The sequence below is a fragment of the Squalius cephalus genome (assembly GCF_949319135.1).
Source record: "Squalius cephalus genome assembly, chromosome: 9".
Lineage (NCBI taxonomy): Eukaryota > Metazoa > Chordata > Actinopteri > Cypriniformes > Leuciscidae > Squalius > Squalius cephalus.
In genome coordinates this window covers 10,227,823-10,244,812 of record NC_137130.1, presented here as the reverse complement: position 1 = coordinate 10,244,812, position 16,990 = coordinate 10,227,823, and the positions used below count along the sequence as shown (strand labels likewise).

Below are 16,990 nucleotides of genomic sequence, written 5' to 3'. Positions count from 1 at the left end.
TTATCTCTGTAAAGCTGATTTGAAACAATCTGTATTGTAAAAAGCGCTATATAAACAAATGTGACTTGACTTGACAATCAAAATCATTATCACTAGCACTGACACTTTCACAAGCGTGATGATACCATCTCATAAGCTAATCAAATTCACTTAGGCTACATAACGCAAAAAAAAAAAACTTTTCCTGCAAGACAATTGAATAATATTGTGTATATTACTGGTAAAGTAACTTTATCTAATATTACTGTACATATAACATATAAATTCATTCTGATAGAATTTTAAGTACTTAAAGTACTTCTCAAATATATGACAAGTTTCTGATTGTTTCTCAAGTGTTTTCATCAAACTCATTTAAGGTTATTTTTGTATTATTTATAAAGTATTGTAGAACTTATTAATATTTTGAATGAGCTTCTATTTTTTTATATTTTTCATTTTTATTTTTATTTCATTTTAAATTTTAGTAATTGTTATGTGCTTTAGTCATTTTTTTATTCTATATAGCTATTTTTTAAGTTTTAGTTTTAATAACTTTAATACTTTAATACTTCAGTAATTAATATTACTCCTAATATTTATATTTTATTTTGGCTTTATTTCAGTTACCAAAAATGAGAGGACAATAGACAACAATCGGGTTACAGAGTTCTTCTATATTTCAGTTGAACGATCTACATTTGTGATATTCACTTAATATTGTTTATTAGTATATTTAAAATGTGCTAAATAAGGTCTACTGCAAGACTACAAGATATAACTGCAAAATACACATTTAGATTTATGATGATACCATCATTATCTCTCATAAGCTATTAAAGTTCATGTACTTCTGCATTAGTTTCATCATATCCTTAAAATGTAGAAGGCGGCATTAGGAAGAAGGCATTAGCAGTAAAATCAAAGTTTGTTTGTTCTGCCTTCACTTTTTTCAAAGACACTTTGTGGAGGGATTACACTAGAAAAAAAGTCACAGAATTATTATTGGTGATTGGTCACATTGATAAGCGATGAGTCTCTTCTCAGGCGTGGCCGTGTATCGCAAAACAATGAAAACTCCAGACATCAATTTTCTGGAGGAGCGAACAATGCATGTAATCGATTTAAGTCCAAACCGCAGCATGGAGGCCTTTCGCAAGAAAACAGCCTCTCTACTTTTCCCTCCAACGGGGCTTTCAAGTGCCCTTGAGCTGGTGGCTGGAGGAAATTTATATCTTAATGTGATTGGTAGAGAGGTAAGGACAGCATGTGGCAAAATGGTTTAAGAGAGCGAGATAGTGAGAGGGAGCTTGTAAAAGTGGGGAAATACAATTTGAGAGGTCCAGTAGGTCATCACAGGTGCTCTCTGAGATGAGAAGACTGCGTCTGTCATCACAGAAAGAGTCTGGATTCAAGCGCTTTTAATATCAAATAACTGTGAGAATATATTCATAGGAGGAAAGCGTATTACATCACCTGCATGTTGGCAGTGCATCATATACTGGGGAGAAATGCTCGTGGTTACGCATTCATTTTTATAGGGAATTGAAGAGAAAAATCTATATTTTTATTATTTCTGAAGAAACACATTCACAGTTTTTGTCTATTTTGCACATAATAAAGCAACAACCCTGAACATTTCTTGCAAAACAAGTCAATAATATTGTGTATGTGTATGTTTGCACTGAAGTACTTTGTTAGCAGATTACTGGTTAAGTAAATGAATCTAATATTACATGATGTAAATTCAGTCTACTGTTATTTTTTGTTAAAAAAAAATTCCCCCTACTGCCCATGTATAAGACAATTTACCAGTTGTAGCTCGAGGCTAGTCATCAAACTGAATCAGTGTTATTTTAGTATTCTATATATATTATACAGCATTATTATTAATATATTTTTTATATTTTCATGATTTATTTTATCTTAAGTAGTTTTGTTACGTGCTTTTTGTAGCTTCATTTTTCATAATAAGTTTTACTTTTAGTAATTTTAGTACTTCTACTAAAACTTTTAAGTTCATTACATTTATATTATTTTGGCTTTATTTCAATTAGCGGAAATTATTTGAATAGTTTTAGTGTTTTAGTGTTAACTAAACTGAATCGATGAAAATATCAAATTATGAATAATTATGCTACTAATATAAAACTAGAGGACAATACACAATAGTCAGGGTACATACTTCTTCTATATTCCAGTTGAACACACTCATTTGAAGGATAACTGTCACCAAAATGCAACCTAGGGTCTTTTCGATCTCCAAAAGTAAATGAACTGACTCTGAATTTTAGTATTGCTTCTTATATGAGCATCCTTTTTCAAATACAAGGTCAATATTGATTTTCACTAATGACAAAACAACAAATTATCCGTGAATTTATATGGAACTAAGCTTTAGGAGCGTTCCATCTTTACTCTCCTCCCTGTTACTTTGCATTCGGAGATCGACTATTTTTGATTATTTCCGAAAACGAAAATACAGTCAAACTCAGAAGTGGCGTTTCCATTCTAATTATGCTTTTAAAAGAAAGTTTGCCTCGGGTAGATTAACAAAAAGACCCTAGGTTGCATTTTGGCGACAGTTATCCTTTAATGGCATTGACTTTATCATAATATTTACTATTTACTTTTTAAAAATATGCTAAATAGGGTCTAGTGCAAGACTACAAGATATGCAAACCCATATTTAGATTTGGATATTTAGATTTCCACAGGCGTTTCTTATCATCTTGTTGCTGAAATGCTTGTATCCACTGACTACTTCAGTAAACCTTTCATATTTACATGACTGGGGATTTAAACAAAAAACACAGATTTTTTTTGCTTAAAATAACACAAATGAGTACTTTATAGTCAAATCTGCTGGATATTCTTTTCATTTCCCCAGAAGTTAATAACATGGTTATAAACCTAAGTGAGAGATCAATTCTAATTGGGAACTAAAAAGTGGCACATAAAACGTATAATGAAAGGAATGTGGCTTGCTTTGCAGCATGTCAACAGTCTAGACTCAGATCTGAGAGTGTGTTTCCAACTGTACTTATTAACATGATGGCAGCAGCTCTGAAAGAGAAATCCCCCAATTTAAGATGAGCCGAGAATACATAAGTGGACCGGCTAAAGCAGTCTGGGAATGGAAAGAGGGGTTTAATTCAACCATATTCAAATGGGTTTGGGTTAAGCGGGGAAAGAGGATGATGCTTTTTTTCAAAAAAAGAATAATATGTTGCTCAGACAGCTTTTTTATTATCTTTTCTATTATGAAACAGATGTTCTTTACTAAAACCAAGTGAGCTGCCTATAGAGGTAGGTTTCCAAAGCATTATGCATTGTGATTAAATCAGTAAGATATTATTATATCATATCCATTATAAATATACATAATTCATTCAGGACAGTCTTTGCATTCAAAACTTCAACCAACACTGGCTGACCTGATGCGTTTCCTACAGTAATAATTGATGGTCTATCCTAGTAAAGCCACAGATGGGGATATTGTGAATGAGACTGGTAGGATATGATAAATTAAACAATAAGCCCTTAGTGTCCCTCAGGGTTGAGGTCAGTGCAGTCCAATGGTGTTCATTATGGGTCACGGGAGAAATGCTAATCGGTATGCTTTAAAATACACAAATGTCTGCAGAACTGTGAAGGAGGAGGGAACAAATCTCTTTATGCCATGCAATCTTTCCCCAGCAAGCAAGTGTAATCTGAGGTAATGGTGTGGGGATTACACCCTCTGTGCTTGCTGAAGAAAAAAAAAAAAAAAATCACTTCCTCTTCTCCATACTCACCCACAGCACCACATTTATTACAGGACTGTATCACATATAACACTACCGTTCAAACTTTTCCGGTCTTTTCCTTTTTTTCAGCAAGGATGCATTAAATTGATTAAAACTGACAGTAAAGTTTTCTATTTCAATTGAATGTCCTTGTGCTGTTTGTGAACTTTTGCTGTTCTTAAAAATGTATGACAGTTCCTAAAAATATTAAGGAACACTAACTGTTTTCAACGTTGATAATAAGAAGAAATGTTTCTTGAGCAACAAATCAGCATATTAGAATGATTTCTGAAGGATCATGTGTAATGATGCTGAAAATTCAGCTTTTGTCACCACAGGAATAAATTACATTTGAAAATATCTTCAAATAGAAAAATATAGAACAATATTTCACATTGTTCTCGTTTTTACTGTGTTTTTATCAAATAAATGCAGCATTGATTAGCATTAGAGACTTCTTTGAAAAATATTTGAAAATGTATACTGATTATAACATTTATAAAGGAAGTGACAATCAGATCAAATGACCACGACTGGCAGCCATTTTGTTGCCTTCCTCCTTCCTCTGCACACACTGCAGGTACGTCTCACGGAAGACATGGTCTTAAGAGCTTTTCAAAGATTAATGAGCCTACATTAACATTAATCGTCTATCAAAATGCAATTATCTTAGCGTTTGCAGAGCTGAGGTAGAGAGGAGGGAAACGTACATTTCAGGGTAAATAATCTTGACTTCTGCACGACTGTACCTGCAAACAAGGAAAGTGCTTGCTTGCACCACATAAAAAAGCAATTACGTCTCACTGGCATGGCTTTTCAAAAGTCTTAATTGGACATAAAGCATATTTTATAATCTTATCAAAATTTCAAATCATTTCGGCAGGGAAATAATTATATTTAGACACAATAATGATATATATATATATAAACATCACATAGATGTGTCTGTATCAAACATTTTCCTTCTCTTTAGCTGTTTTTATTTCTTCAGTGAGAATAGGAAGGTTACAAGACAATAAAAAGGAAGACACTTGGGGGAGAAAATCTATGAAGGTGGCCCCCTGAATGTCTTATTTATGTTCATATTGGAGCCATGCAAACAAAAGTTCAGCCCATAGCATTGTCCTATAGAATGCACTTTGTCAAAACATTTATAAATGTTTGTCACAACTATTTTCATTGACATTGAGTCCTGGCTGTAAGCAGAGGCCACACATACACACGCATGCATGCGCGCACGCGCACACACTTTTTTATTTAAAAGAAATTATTTAGCAACACGTTAAATAATTCCACATGCCTTAAAACAGAGGAAATTCCTTTTGGAACAGAGTCGAATTCTCTCACCCAAAAGCCTGATAACATAAATATCCTATCCCCATGTATTAAAAAACACAGGCTACACAGTGTTTCTCTCGCTCAGTGTGAGTGAGCAGTGCACTGCAGTTCCTAGCAGTTGATCCACGTTTCTCACAGGACTAAACCCGAACCCATTCCACAGTCAGAGCACAGGCCGCTTTGCCCCATTCACTCTGGTCCCAGTGTATTTAAAACAGATTACTTCTGCAGCCCGGACAGTCAATCAATACTCACTCTGATTACAATAAGCCACAAGATGGCCGCGGCACACAATATTTATCCCCAGAGTGGACTTCAGTGTAATTAGAAATCAATGGCTCACACAGTCCATTAATGCAGCAGACCTGCTGATAGAGCAACAGAGATCGTCACATACGCGAGTGTTAAAAACCCGGAAGAGAGAACAGGCGACTTTATGAAATAGCTGAGCAGTTATAGGCAACCCCCTTTCAAATAATGTTCAGTGTGGGGATTCTACATTAACGTGTTTATAAGGGCTTTCATAGTGACACTGAGCTCACAAAGTGTGCAATACATATCCAATGCTTATACAAAACATGGGTGAATATAATTCACCATAAATTGCCAAGTATCAGTGTAGAGCAGATGTCTTCAAATAAAATTGAATTAGGGCCTATAACATAAATAATAATACAATATAACATGCATGTAGTGCCATTTTAATGTATTTAATACATACATTGTAGTGATGCTTGCATCAATGTCTTTACTCTAAGCACCATTTGTTTACTGCAAATATTTGTCATATTTTAAGTATTTTGAGTTTGCAGTCCAAGTACAATGCGATAAGATAAAAAGCACATGTACCGCAAAATACTGGCAAGAAAACCTCTTTCTTTTAAGTTGTAGTCACGGACCATACACAGTAAAATAAACCGTGCACAGTCCAATTCACAAACAAATGACTCTTATGAATCGGTTCTTAAAAATACAGAGTGAACCAGTTAAGTCTGATGCCTCTTTTAAAGGGGGGGTGAAATGCTATTTCATGCATACTGAGTTTTTTACACTGGTAAAGAGTTGGATTCCCATGCTAAACATGGACAAAGTTTCAAAAACTAAGTTGTACGTTTGAAGGAGTATTTTTGTTCCAAAAATACTCCTTCCGGTTTGTCACAAGTTTCGGAAAGTTTTTTTCGAGTATGGGTATGTGTGACGTCAGATGTAACGGAATTTCCTTATATGGGTCCTAAGGGCACTTCTCCGGTAAGATCGCGGCCGCGCGCGCACTCGTAGACTAGAGCAAGAGAGTGAAAGCAGTTCGCCATCAAAGCGCCCTGCCCGGCTTTTGGGAAGTCAATGTCACCAAAGAAGTGTGTTTTTGGTTGCCAGGGCAAGACAACCCTGCACAGATTCCCAAAGAACCCAGCGTTAAGGAACCCGTGGATGGAGTTTGTTTTCCTGAGCATAAACGGAGTTGTGTAAGACTGTTTGTTCCCTGCATTTCGACGATGATTGTTTTCAAAGCCCAGATCTACGGATTTGCAGATCGTCTAATGCTTAAGGATCGAGCAGTCACAATGATAAAGATTCGCGGTCGTGCGTTGGAACCGGACGGTGAGTAAAACTGTTGAACTGAATAAATGTCTCTGTGTGTTGTCACTAGCTCGGCGCGTTAGCACAGCTAAGCTTCGCCCACAGGGCCCGCCTCCAGCCGCTCGTTTTTTTCCGGAAAGACTCGGTACAGTCTATCTTTCTGTTATTAATATAATAAAACAAAATACTTTTTGGAGATATGAAGGATGCAATATTACTCTATAGGTACTCAAGATTAACAGGAGATTGAGTGAAAATGAGCATTTCACCCCCCCTTTAATGAATCATTCAAAAAGACTCACGTTCTCTGAATGAATCTCATGAGTTCACTGAATCAACTCAATGAATCCATTAGAGCTGCAGTATCAAGTGATCATTAAATATACTACAGTCTATTTCAACAATATCACAAAAATGATGTTTCAAATATTGGTACAGCTCTGATTCGACCATAGATCAGTCATGTTGATATTTCGACCAACAGCAACAGCGAGTGTGATTATATTATCTGTGATATTGATTTTAAACAACAGTTCAATGAACAAGAATGAGTAAGTTACATTTTACACACAATATTGCAAATTGTTGTTCGGCCAAGGAAAATAGTTCCAAACAAAGCAACAGCAGAAACATTGTGCATAGAGCAAAACACAGCACTGCTGTATTGTTCTTTGAATTGCGAAATCGCAATGTTTATACTAACACATTTTAATGGAGGTCAATGAATTTGTATAATTATAGCTCTACTTCAGCTTCATTTAAACTTAATATTGAGTTTTTGTAACACATTACTTAAATTTTTTCCATAAAAAAACAGGTCTAGATCCAACAGATTGACGGTTCCTCTACAATACCATCACAAACCCTCAATGGGCTCCTGCTGAAGGCCCTCAATATGGAGAGATCATTCTTGCACTCACCAAAGGAAACTCAGAAAGGATTTGTCTCCATGTTTAGTAATCATGTTTCAAAATGAGAGCTTTAAAGGAATGAAAAATCCTCTTGTTTCATCATTATTGGATTACTATCTCTATGCCAATACTGCTTCCCCCATAAACTGCTCTGATTAAATTAACTTCCTTCCCAACTCGCTTTTGACCTTTTGAATGATGTCCTTCATTCCCTAAGAGATGGATTTAAATTGTGTTTGTCACTTATTAAGTGTTTGTCATTTTGCAGTGATGTGAACTTCTCTAAAGCCTTCTGTGCGTTTCCTGTCTCTGTGGAGGATTCGTGATATAAGCCTGGGAATAATCACTGAGTAAAGAGTGAGGAGTGTGACCTGTGAAGACCCACTGCAGAGAAAGTGATTCAGTCCTTCTGTCTCGTCACCCGCATTCGCACTCTTTATCCTCACTTATACCTGTAACCACATCTGACTGGGATTAGACTCAGCCATCTTTTCCTCATTCGAGACAAATAATCTGTCCCTGATATTTCAGCTGTGCAGAGCGTGGAGCCGTGTGATAGGTTTAGTCTAGCAGGTGTCATCATCAGTATTCTGAATGTCCTTTCTGAACAGTGTTACCACCACAAAACCATTCCATTAATTCCAGACCTGTCAGCAGACCACAGTCGCTTGGAAAAAAATCAACAAAATTGGAGGGGAGACCTGTCTATCGATTATAACTTCAATCACACAAGTGATTCCTATATAATGCCAGCTGGCTCTTTTTAGGAAGAAATTGGGGCTTTGACCTTGTAGATAAAGTTTACTACTACTTATTTCAGGCAATTCAAATCACTGTCCAAAAATGTAGTCATGTAGGATGAGATTGTCTTGAACATCTTAGTACACCAAGAGCATCAGCATTCCAACTGCATCAGATTTAAAGGGATAGTTCAACAACAACAACAACAAAACATTCACATAATTTACTCACCCACATGTCATTCCAAACCCTTTTTTCTCTCCAAAGTCAATCGGGTCAAATGTTGTTTTGTACCGCATTGACTTTCATTGTATGTGCAAAAACAGTTAAAACTTATTTTGTGGGTGAACTATCCATTTACGTTTTAAAACTGCACCACTTTATAAAAAGCTTTGATTTACAAAAATCATGATTAACAAAATATTACTTTATCAACTTTTTAATAGCCTAATATACTGTACACTACATATTAGAACGATTGAAGGATCATGTGGCACTGGAGTAATGATGCTGAAAATTCTGCTTTGCCATCACAGCAATTCAAACAGAAAACAGTTATTTTAAACTTTACAAATAATTCACAATAATGATTATTATTTTTTTTTTTTACTGTATTTTTTATCAAATAAATGCAGCCGTGGTGAGTAAGAGACTTCTTTCAAAAACATTAATTATTCCAAACATTTGACCGGTAGTGTGTAGATGACAAAATAGCTTTCTTGTCATTCACATTACCTCCTTCTAAATACCATGGAGAAAAAAGTTTAGAAACAAATTCAGCAAGAAATAGTTCCAACGACAGCTCCAGTGAGGATCTGGTCACCCTAGCCTGTGTGTCCCAATTTGAGACTTCAAAAATCGGGACCCCACTACTTTCTGAATAGAGGAATAAGAAATGCTTATTAGAAATGATGTCTCTTTTTCCTCTGTCAAGCATGTTATTATCTAGCACCTGGACTGTGCATTAATAGAGGTTAAAGAATCTCTCTCTCTCTCAAACACACAGGCTGCAAAAGGCAGGCGGTACACTCCCTCTGTGACCAATTTTCAAGCCAGTGTATGGAAAGAACACAGCGCAAGCACAGGAAAAAATAATAAAGAGCGGCATGCTGCACAGACAAAGGGCTAATTAAAAGCTGAGCAGCACAACATGGCTGACAAAAGAAAGACCAGTTTAAGTAGTTTGTGTAAACATGCCACTGAAGACTACTGGTGCAATCACAGAGAGGAGGAGGACGGGGTGTACCAAACAATTGACAGGTGGTGAGAGAGAGAGAGAGAGAGAGAGAGAGAGAGAGAGAGAGAGAGAGAGAGAGAGAGAGAGAGAGAAATGAGGAGCAGTGCATAGAGAAAGAGAGATGCAGTTAATACCAGTTGTGCTGCATTAAATAGCCATGTTGTGGTGTTAATAAAATGAAACCAAATCAGGGCTGGTTAAAGGTGCCCAATGATTTCTTTTAAATACCAGGCATAAAATTAAGGGTGACACTTATTTTTACTTATATAAAATCTACCTACACCTATGGAAGCTTGTTTCCGCCACAGAATAAAACATTTTAAAAGATAATTGCGACTTTTTATCTCACAATTGCGAGTTTACATCTCGCAATTCTGACTTTATTTCTCAGAATTGCGAGATATAAAGTCAGAATTGCGTGAAATAAAGTCGCAATTGTGAGATATAAAGTCCAATTCAAAGGAAAAAAAAGACAGACTTTTTTTTTCTTTTTACCCCAGAATAGTTTATATCTCACAATTCTGACTTTATATCTCCCAATTGCGACTTTATTTCTCAGAATTGCGACTTTATTTCTCAGAATTGCGACTTTATATCTCGCAATTGCGACTTTATTTCTCAAAGTTGCGACTTTATTTCTCAGAATTGTGACTTTATATCTCGCAATTGCGACTTTATTTCTCAGAATTGCGACTATATATCTCGCAATTGCGACTTTATTTCTCACAATTCTGACTTCATATCTTGCAATTGTGAGAAAAAAAGTCAGAATTGTGAGATAAAAAGTCAGAATTGTGAGATAATAAGATAATTATTATTATTTGTTTATTATTCAGTGGCGGAAACAAGCTTCCATATACACCTAACCCAACCTAATATACATTTTTAAAAAGAAACTAAGCAAATGGAAAGCCTGGGTTCATCATGCATTTTCATTGCATTAGAAAAGAGCAGCTTTTAATTTTGAAAATAACTCCTTCACTCATTGGGAAAAAAGTTGAGGGACATGAGTAAGCAGTTAATGACAGAATTCAGTAAAAATAAAAATAAAAAAATGAAGGTGTACTCAATGTGAATGCATAATTTCTGCATCCTCATATATATATATACATACATATATGGATGGATGGTTGGATGGATGGATATTTAGTTTTGTTTCAGATTTATGTTTTAATGTCTTTTTTGGTGTAAATTCTCTGTTATGGTTTCCTGTTTGTCATGTGATTCCTTGACCTCTTGTGATCATGTCTTGTGGTCTCATGTGTCATGTTCTGATTGGTTCTTTCTGTTCACTGCTTTCAGGTGTGTCTTGTTTAGTCATTAGTCTTGGTGTATAAATAGCCCTTCAAGTCAAGTTATAGCCACGTCAGGTCAATGTCGTGTTTAGTTTATTTTTGTATTGGTTTCACGTTTACTCCAATAAACTGCACATGGATTCTCCTTCAACTTGCCATCAGTGGATATTTGTTAAAGAAAGCTAGACAAGAGACAATGGGAACATGAGGGCTATTTATACACCAAGACTAATGACTAAACAAGACAAACCTAAGGGCAAATGAACACAATTAACTAATCGGAACATGACGCATGAGAAGCACAAGTCACATGATCACATGAGGGCTATGAATCACATGACAAACAGGAACCATGACTGTGAGAATTTCTAAATAAAAGACATGAAAACATAAACTTGAAACAAGTCACCTGATCCTTTAGAACTGATTTCTTATTATTTTCAATGTTGTAAACAGTCTTTGATGAGAGAAAGTTTAAAAGAACAGCACTTATTTGAAATATAAATCTTTTGTAACAATTTAAAAGGCTTTATTGTCACTTTTGACCTATACAGTGCATCCTTGCTGAATACATTTTTTGAACGGTAGTATCATATTTTTTAATATCCACTTGGCATCACCTCTACATCACATCAATCAGCGTGCCTTGTTTTCAGTCCACTGCACCAGTGAATAAATGATCCCCATTTTAACAGGGGGAGCTCTAATATAGAGGAAGTGAGCAAAACAACTGGAATGTTACATCATCTTTAAGCCTTTACAATTCGGTGGCATTTTCTTTCATAGTAAAGCACATGGTGGGATTGGGGATATTTTGGTAAGAATCAATAGTCTTTTTCCAGGTTCTGCATGCTGAAAGTGGGTGATTTTCCAAATAAATATTTTTTTTATACACAATTACACACTTTGAATTGCCAAGAGCAGTTCCAGCACATAGTATACGCAGAAATACAAGGCCACGCTAATCAATACTGACATGATTCTGACTTTCTGGTGTAAAAAGGTTTTTTTAGCGATGAGCATGATGTATAATTTCACTCCTCAGGCATTCAAATTCATAAAAAATAGGGAAAGAGAGGAAAAAAAGAGGAAATTGGAAGTGTGCGTGTGTGTGTTTGTAGTGGTGAGTGTATATGTGTGTGAAAATGTGCCCTTGTGTGTGAGAGCCTGGCTTCTGTCCGTCACACTTCACTACCCATTCAGCAGCGCTCAGAGTGACAGAATACCAATAGGGAACTTAGACAGGAGAAGGACAACCGGGCCATAGTGAAACCGAGCTGGACGCTGACAGAAAAAGAATAAGGCAGGAGAGGCAGGACCCTGATCAAATCCTTCAACATATCACTGACATCTGCTTTGTAAATCATGGAATTAACATTAACCTGTCATTCCTATTTATAGCTAATCCATTACGGCCAAGACTCTGGAGTCGCCATAGTGCTAAGGGGTATGCTTTTTTTTCTGTTCTGCTTGCTTTAACAAAAACTCACAAAACAACTTTCAAAGTTCTGATTCTTGCTTTCAGTTCAGCCTGTTTTAAAAGCATGAAAAAGAGGTGTACATTTGTCTATCCAGTGTTTCAAGCTTAGATGCCAATGGAAACAACATAATGAAGATAACTATACTACAGTCTTGTCATCATAATGTCTTTCTAATGTCATAAGTGGTGAGCTGTAAGTGTTCCCAGATTTTACTTGCCGTCTTGATGAATTGATTTTGGCCTGCATGCATTATACTGTATGTGGCGTTCCAACGGCTCTTAAAATCTGATTGGATAAGACTGAAATGAAGCTGTTACAAAACACCTTTATTAATTGGCAAGTCTATTCTTAGGATAATATTACTTGCCAAAATAAGTATTTACTGCAGTGGTCTTATAAATAAATTAATGATGAAAAAAAGAAAGAAAAATAAGAAAGAATAATTATATGATACTTCAAAAAAAAAAAAAAAAAAAAAAAATGTAATGATTAAACCTATAGCAAACAGGCTCAGGCTAAAGTAAGGGGAAGCTACTATTAAAAGTACACTGCTGTTCAGAAGTTTGGGGTCAGTAAGATTTTTTCTTACTAAAGATTATTAAAGGTCTTTAATTCAGCAAAGATCCATTAAATGAAAAAAAGTAACAATAAAGACATTTGTAAAGTTACAATATATTTCTTTTTTTAAATGAGTATATTTCTTTTTTGAACTTTCTATTCATCCAAGAATCCTCTAAAATCCTGTATTGCAGTTTGCACAAAAATATTAAGCAGCACAACTGTTTTCAACATTAATAATAATAATTATCACTAAATCAGCATATTAGAAGGATTTCTCAAGGATTATTTGACACCTAAGATGAGAAAATTCCACTTTTTTGAACAAATGAACGAAGCTTTGGTTGGCATAAAACACTTCAAAAACATGATGGTGAAAAGAACAATGACATAAAAACGGTAACACTTTTAATTAGGGAACACATATTCACTATTAACTAGGAATTTTCCCTCAATAAACTCCTAATTACTGCTTTTTGATAGTAAGGAAGTTTTTGCTTATGTTTATGTATGGGGAGTATATTTATAAAACAAGGCATTAATATGTACTTTATAAGTACTAATAAACAGGCAATATGCTAGTAATATGCATGCTCAATATTACCTAGTGCAGTGTTCCCAAATCTAAAGTGTTACCAAAAAAACGTACTGGCCCTAAACCTTTGAGTGTATTTCTGTAAATATTAAATTATATCCAGTAAAGAAGACAAAAAGAATGAGAAACCCTGATTTAAGGTATAGATATGTTTTTTTATGAGAAAATACAGGTGAATTCTAGTCAAGTCAAGTCACCTTCATTTATATAGCGCTTTTAACAATATGAATTGTTTCAAAACAGCGTTACAGTGATAATAGGAAATTACACTGACAGAGATTGTTTTGGCTTTACAGCAGCTCTTAGATAATGTTATTGTCCAGCTAAAGTTAGTTTTGATTGATTGATTCACTTCCGTTGCGAAGATCATTAGTTATCAACTTAGGGGCCGATAACATGACACAGTTCTAACAGAAAACCCTCAACGCGCTCTGGCCGCCCATCCGCACAAAACAGTGCCTGGTGGCTCGAGAACACACTCCCGGAAATAGGTTCCAAGGTGCAAACAATTATCAGTTATCTCTGCGCAAACACCGACGTCGCGCACATGCGCATCACGTGTTCAGTTCTTAGGTATGCGCGTTTTAATATATATATGTGCGCAGGTGTGTAGTCCTTTACAAATCAACCCTCAATCCTACTTGTCTGGCCTTAAAAATGTATAATACAGAATTATTTATCACGTCCGCGTGGCCACTTGGTGACTCTGTACAGATAAAATGACAATGTTTTATCTGTACAGAGGTAAAAGGAAGGGAAGGAGGCCTTCACAGGGGAGAGCCTAGTTGACACTTCAGGACTGCGTTGTCGTCGTGTCCAGACGCAGTTCCTTCATCAGATCTGGATACAGCCTGGATCCGGCGGACTGCGGTAAACCTCAGGATAAACAGAGAGACTTACTGTACGTACACACCGCCGCCGACTTGAGCTGCAAAGAAGCTCTGGCCGCCCTGTCAAGGACGCTTGTCAAAAAGTACGGGGAAGCTTGTTGACGCTTTGGTCGCTCTGACGTAGCAGCATTCTACAGTATGTTCGATCATGGGAGAAGAGAAGTGTCACACCATGAAATATAAACAGAAAAAACAAGCAATACATTGACACTAGAAACCTTTTATAATGACAGCATTTTTAGAACCGTTTTGGTCACATTTGGTCGGGAAAAAAAGAATAATTAGCTATTATTATTATTATTATTAATAGAGAGTTCGCGCGCACAGCCGGGGCTCTCTCTCTCTCTGCTCGTTCTTATATATGCCCTGTCAAGCGTGCCCTTGTTAAACTGACAGGACTTAAAAACACATGCAAATGATAAACTTTCACTCTATGATGGTTAAACTGTGCGATTAATCCGATAATGATAGGAAACCCAGCAACGGCGATGGTCAGCTTCTCCTCCATTTTCTCGGAACTAATGTTTTGGTAGGAATGAAAGTTTACATCGTATGTTTCTCCGGAATAAGCCAGCGCGAAGGACGTCTATATTCCGATTGGTTGCTGGCGTTTTGCCGCTGCTTGCCGCTGAACCATGTCATAGCTCATTACCATAAAGTTGAGCTACTTTCAACTTTCTGATTGACGCTCTGGTCGCTCAAAACGCCCAAAACGCGACGCCGATGGATTTGACGCTCCTTGCAGCTGAGAGAAGCCAGCTTCCATTGAAAATGAATGATTTCCGGTAACTTTGGAAGCTCAAGTCGGCGGCGGTGTGTACGTACAGTAATATTAACGTAGACGCCATCCTTCTTATGATGTAACAAGTACATCAGGATTTATGGGAAGTGTTCCCGGTTCCGGCTGACCTAAACTATGCAGCCTAACATTGAATTATAGAAGTCTATAATGTGTTATGTGTATACTAGGCCAAAGATATGTGTTTTTAGTCTAGGTTTGAACTGACAGAGTGTGTCTGCTTCCCGGACAATGTTAGGAAGACTGTTCCAAAGTTTTGGTGCTAAATAGGAAAAGGATCTACCGCCAGCAGTCGATTTTGATATTCTAGGTATTATCAACTGGCCGGAATTTTGAGATCGCAATTTCGGACCAGCTGTAGTTTATTTATTATGCGTGCACGGCAACCACCCGTAATATCATTACAATAATCTAGCCTTGATGTAATGAACGCATGAACTAATTGTTGTCAGTGAGAGCATATGACGTAATTTAGATATATTTTTAAGATGGAAAAATGCGGTTTTACAGATACTAGACACGTGACTTTCAAATTAAAGATTGGTATCAAAGAGCACACCCAGGTTCCTAACCAACGACGAAGACTTGACAGAGCAGCCACCAAGTTTTTTGTCCAATAATTAGAATCTCTGTTTTTTTCAGAATTAAGTAGTAGGAAATTACTAGTCATCCAGTTTTTTATATTAGCTATGCATTCCGTTAATTTTGTGAATTGGTAAGTTTTGTCAGGGCATGAAGAAATATAAAGCTGAGTATCATCAGCATAACAGTGAAAACTAATGCCATGTTTCCTAATGATATCTCCAAAGGGTAGCATGTACAGAGTGAACAGCAACAGTCCTAGTACTGAGCCTTGTGGTACGCCATACTGAACTTGTGATCGATAAGACATCTCTTTGTTTACTACTACAAACTGATAACGGTCAGATAAGTATGATTTGAACCATGCCAATGCAGTTCCACTAATGCCAACATAATTTTTGAGTCTATTTAAATGAATGTTGTGGTCGATAGTATCAAATGCAGCACTAAGATCGAGTAACACTAATAGAGAGATAAAACCACGATCGGATGATAAGAGCAAATCATTTGTGACTCTAATGAGAGCTGTCTCGGTACTATAGTACGGTCTAAATCCTGACTGGAAATCCTCGCAGATAAAATTTCTTTCTAAAAAGGAACATAGTTGTGAGGATACTGCCTTTTCTAGTATCTTTGACAGAAAACGTAGATTGGCCTGTAATGACTAATTCTGTAGGATCAAGTTGCATTTTTTTTAACAAGCTGAGGTATCCTAATGACAAAGATGAATTAATGATACAGTATTAAGAAGAGGATCTATGACCTCTGGAAGCATATCTTTCAATAGCTTAGTCAGTATAGGGTCTATAGTTCATAAAGTCATTACTGCTGTGCTGCTTGGAAACGTTTGGACTTGAAGCTTTATTTTTCGTTAGTTTAGCCACTGTTTCAAATAAATACCTAGGGTTTTGTTTATTTTCTTCTAAGAGGGTTGAAAAATAAGCAGATCTAGCAGCTTTTAAGGCCTCTCTGTATGCAATCGAGGTCTCTTTCCATGAAATGCGAAATACCTATAGTTTTGTTTTCTTCCAGTTGTGCTCCATTTTTCTGGCTGCTCTCTTAAGGGCCCGAGTGTGCTCGTTGTACCACAGTGTTGGACTATTTCCTTTAATCATCTTTAAGCGCAACGGAGCAACTGTGTCTAAAGTGCTGGAAAATAGAAAGTTAAAAGTTTCTGTTGCAATATCGAGTTCTTCTAAGCTATCTGCGATGCTGACG

The 16,990-nt window shown here is 36.3% G+C and overlaps 1 protein-coding gene across 4 annotated transcripts in view; it reads right to left on the bottom strand.

Annotated features, from left to right (window-relative positions):
* The window catches only part of erbb4b (erb-b2 receptor tyrosine kinase 4b), a 303,711-nt gene that overhangs the window by 16,095 nt on the left and 270,626 nt on the right, over positions 1–16,990 (bottom strand). The window lies entirely within an intron of this gene.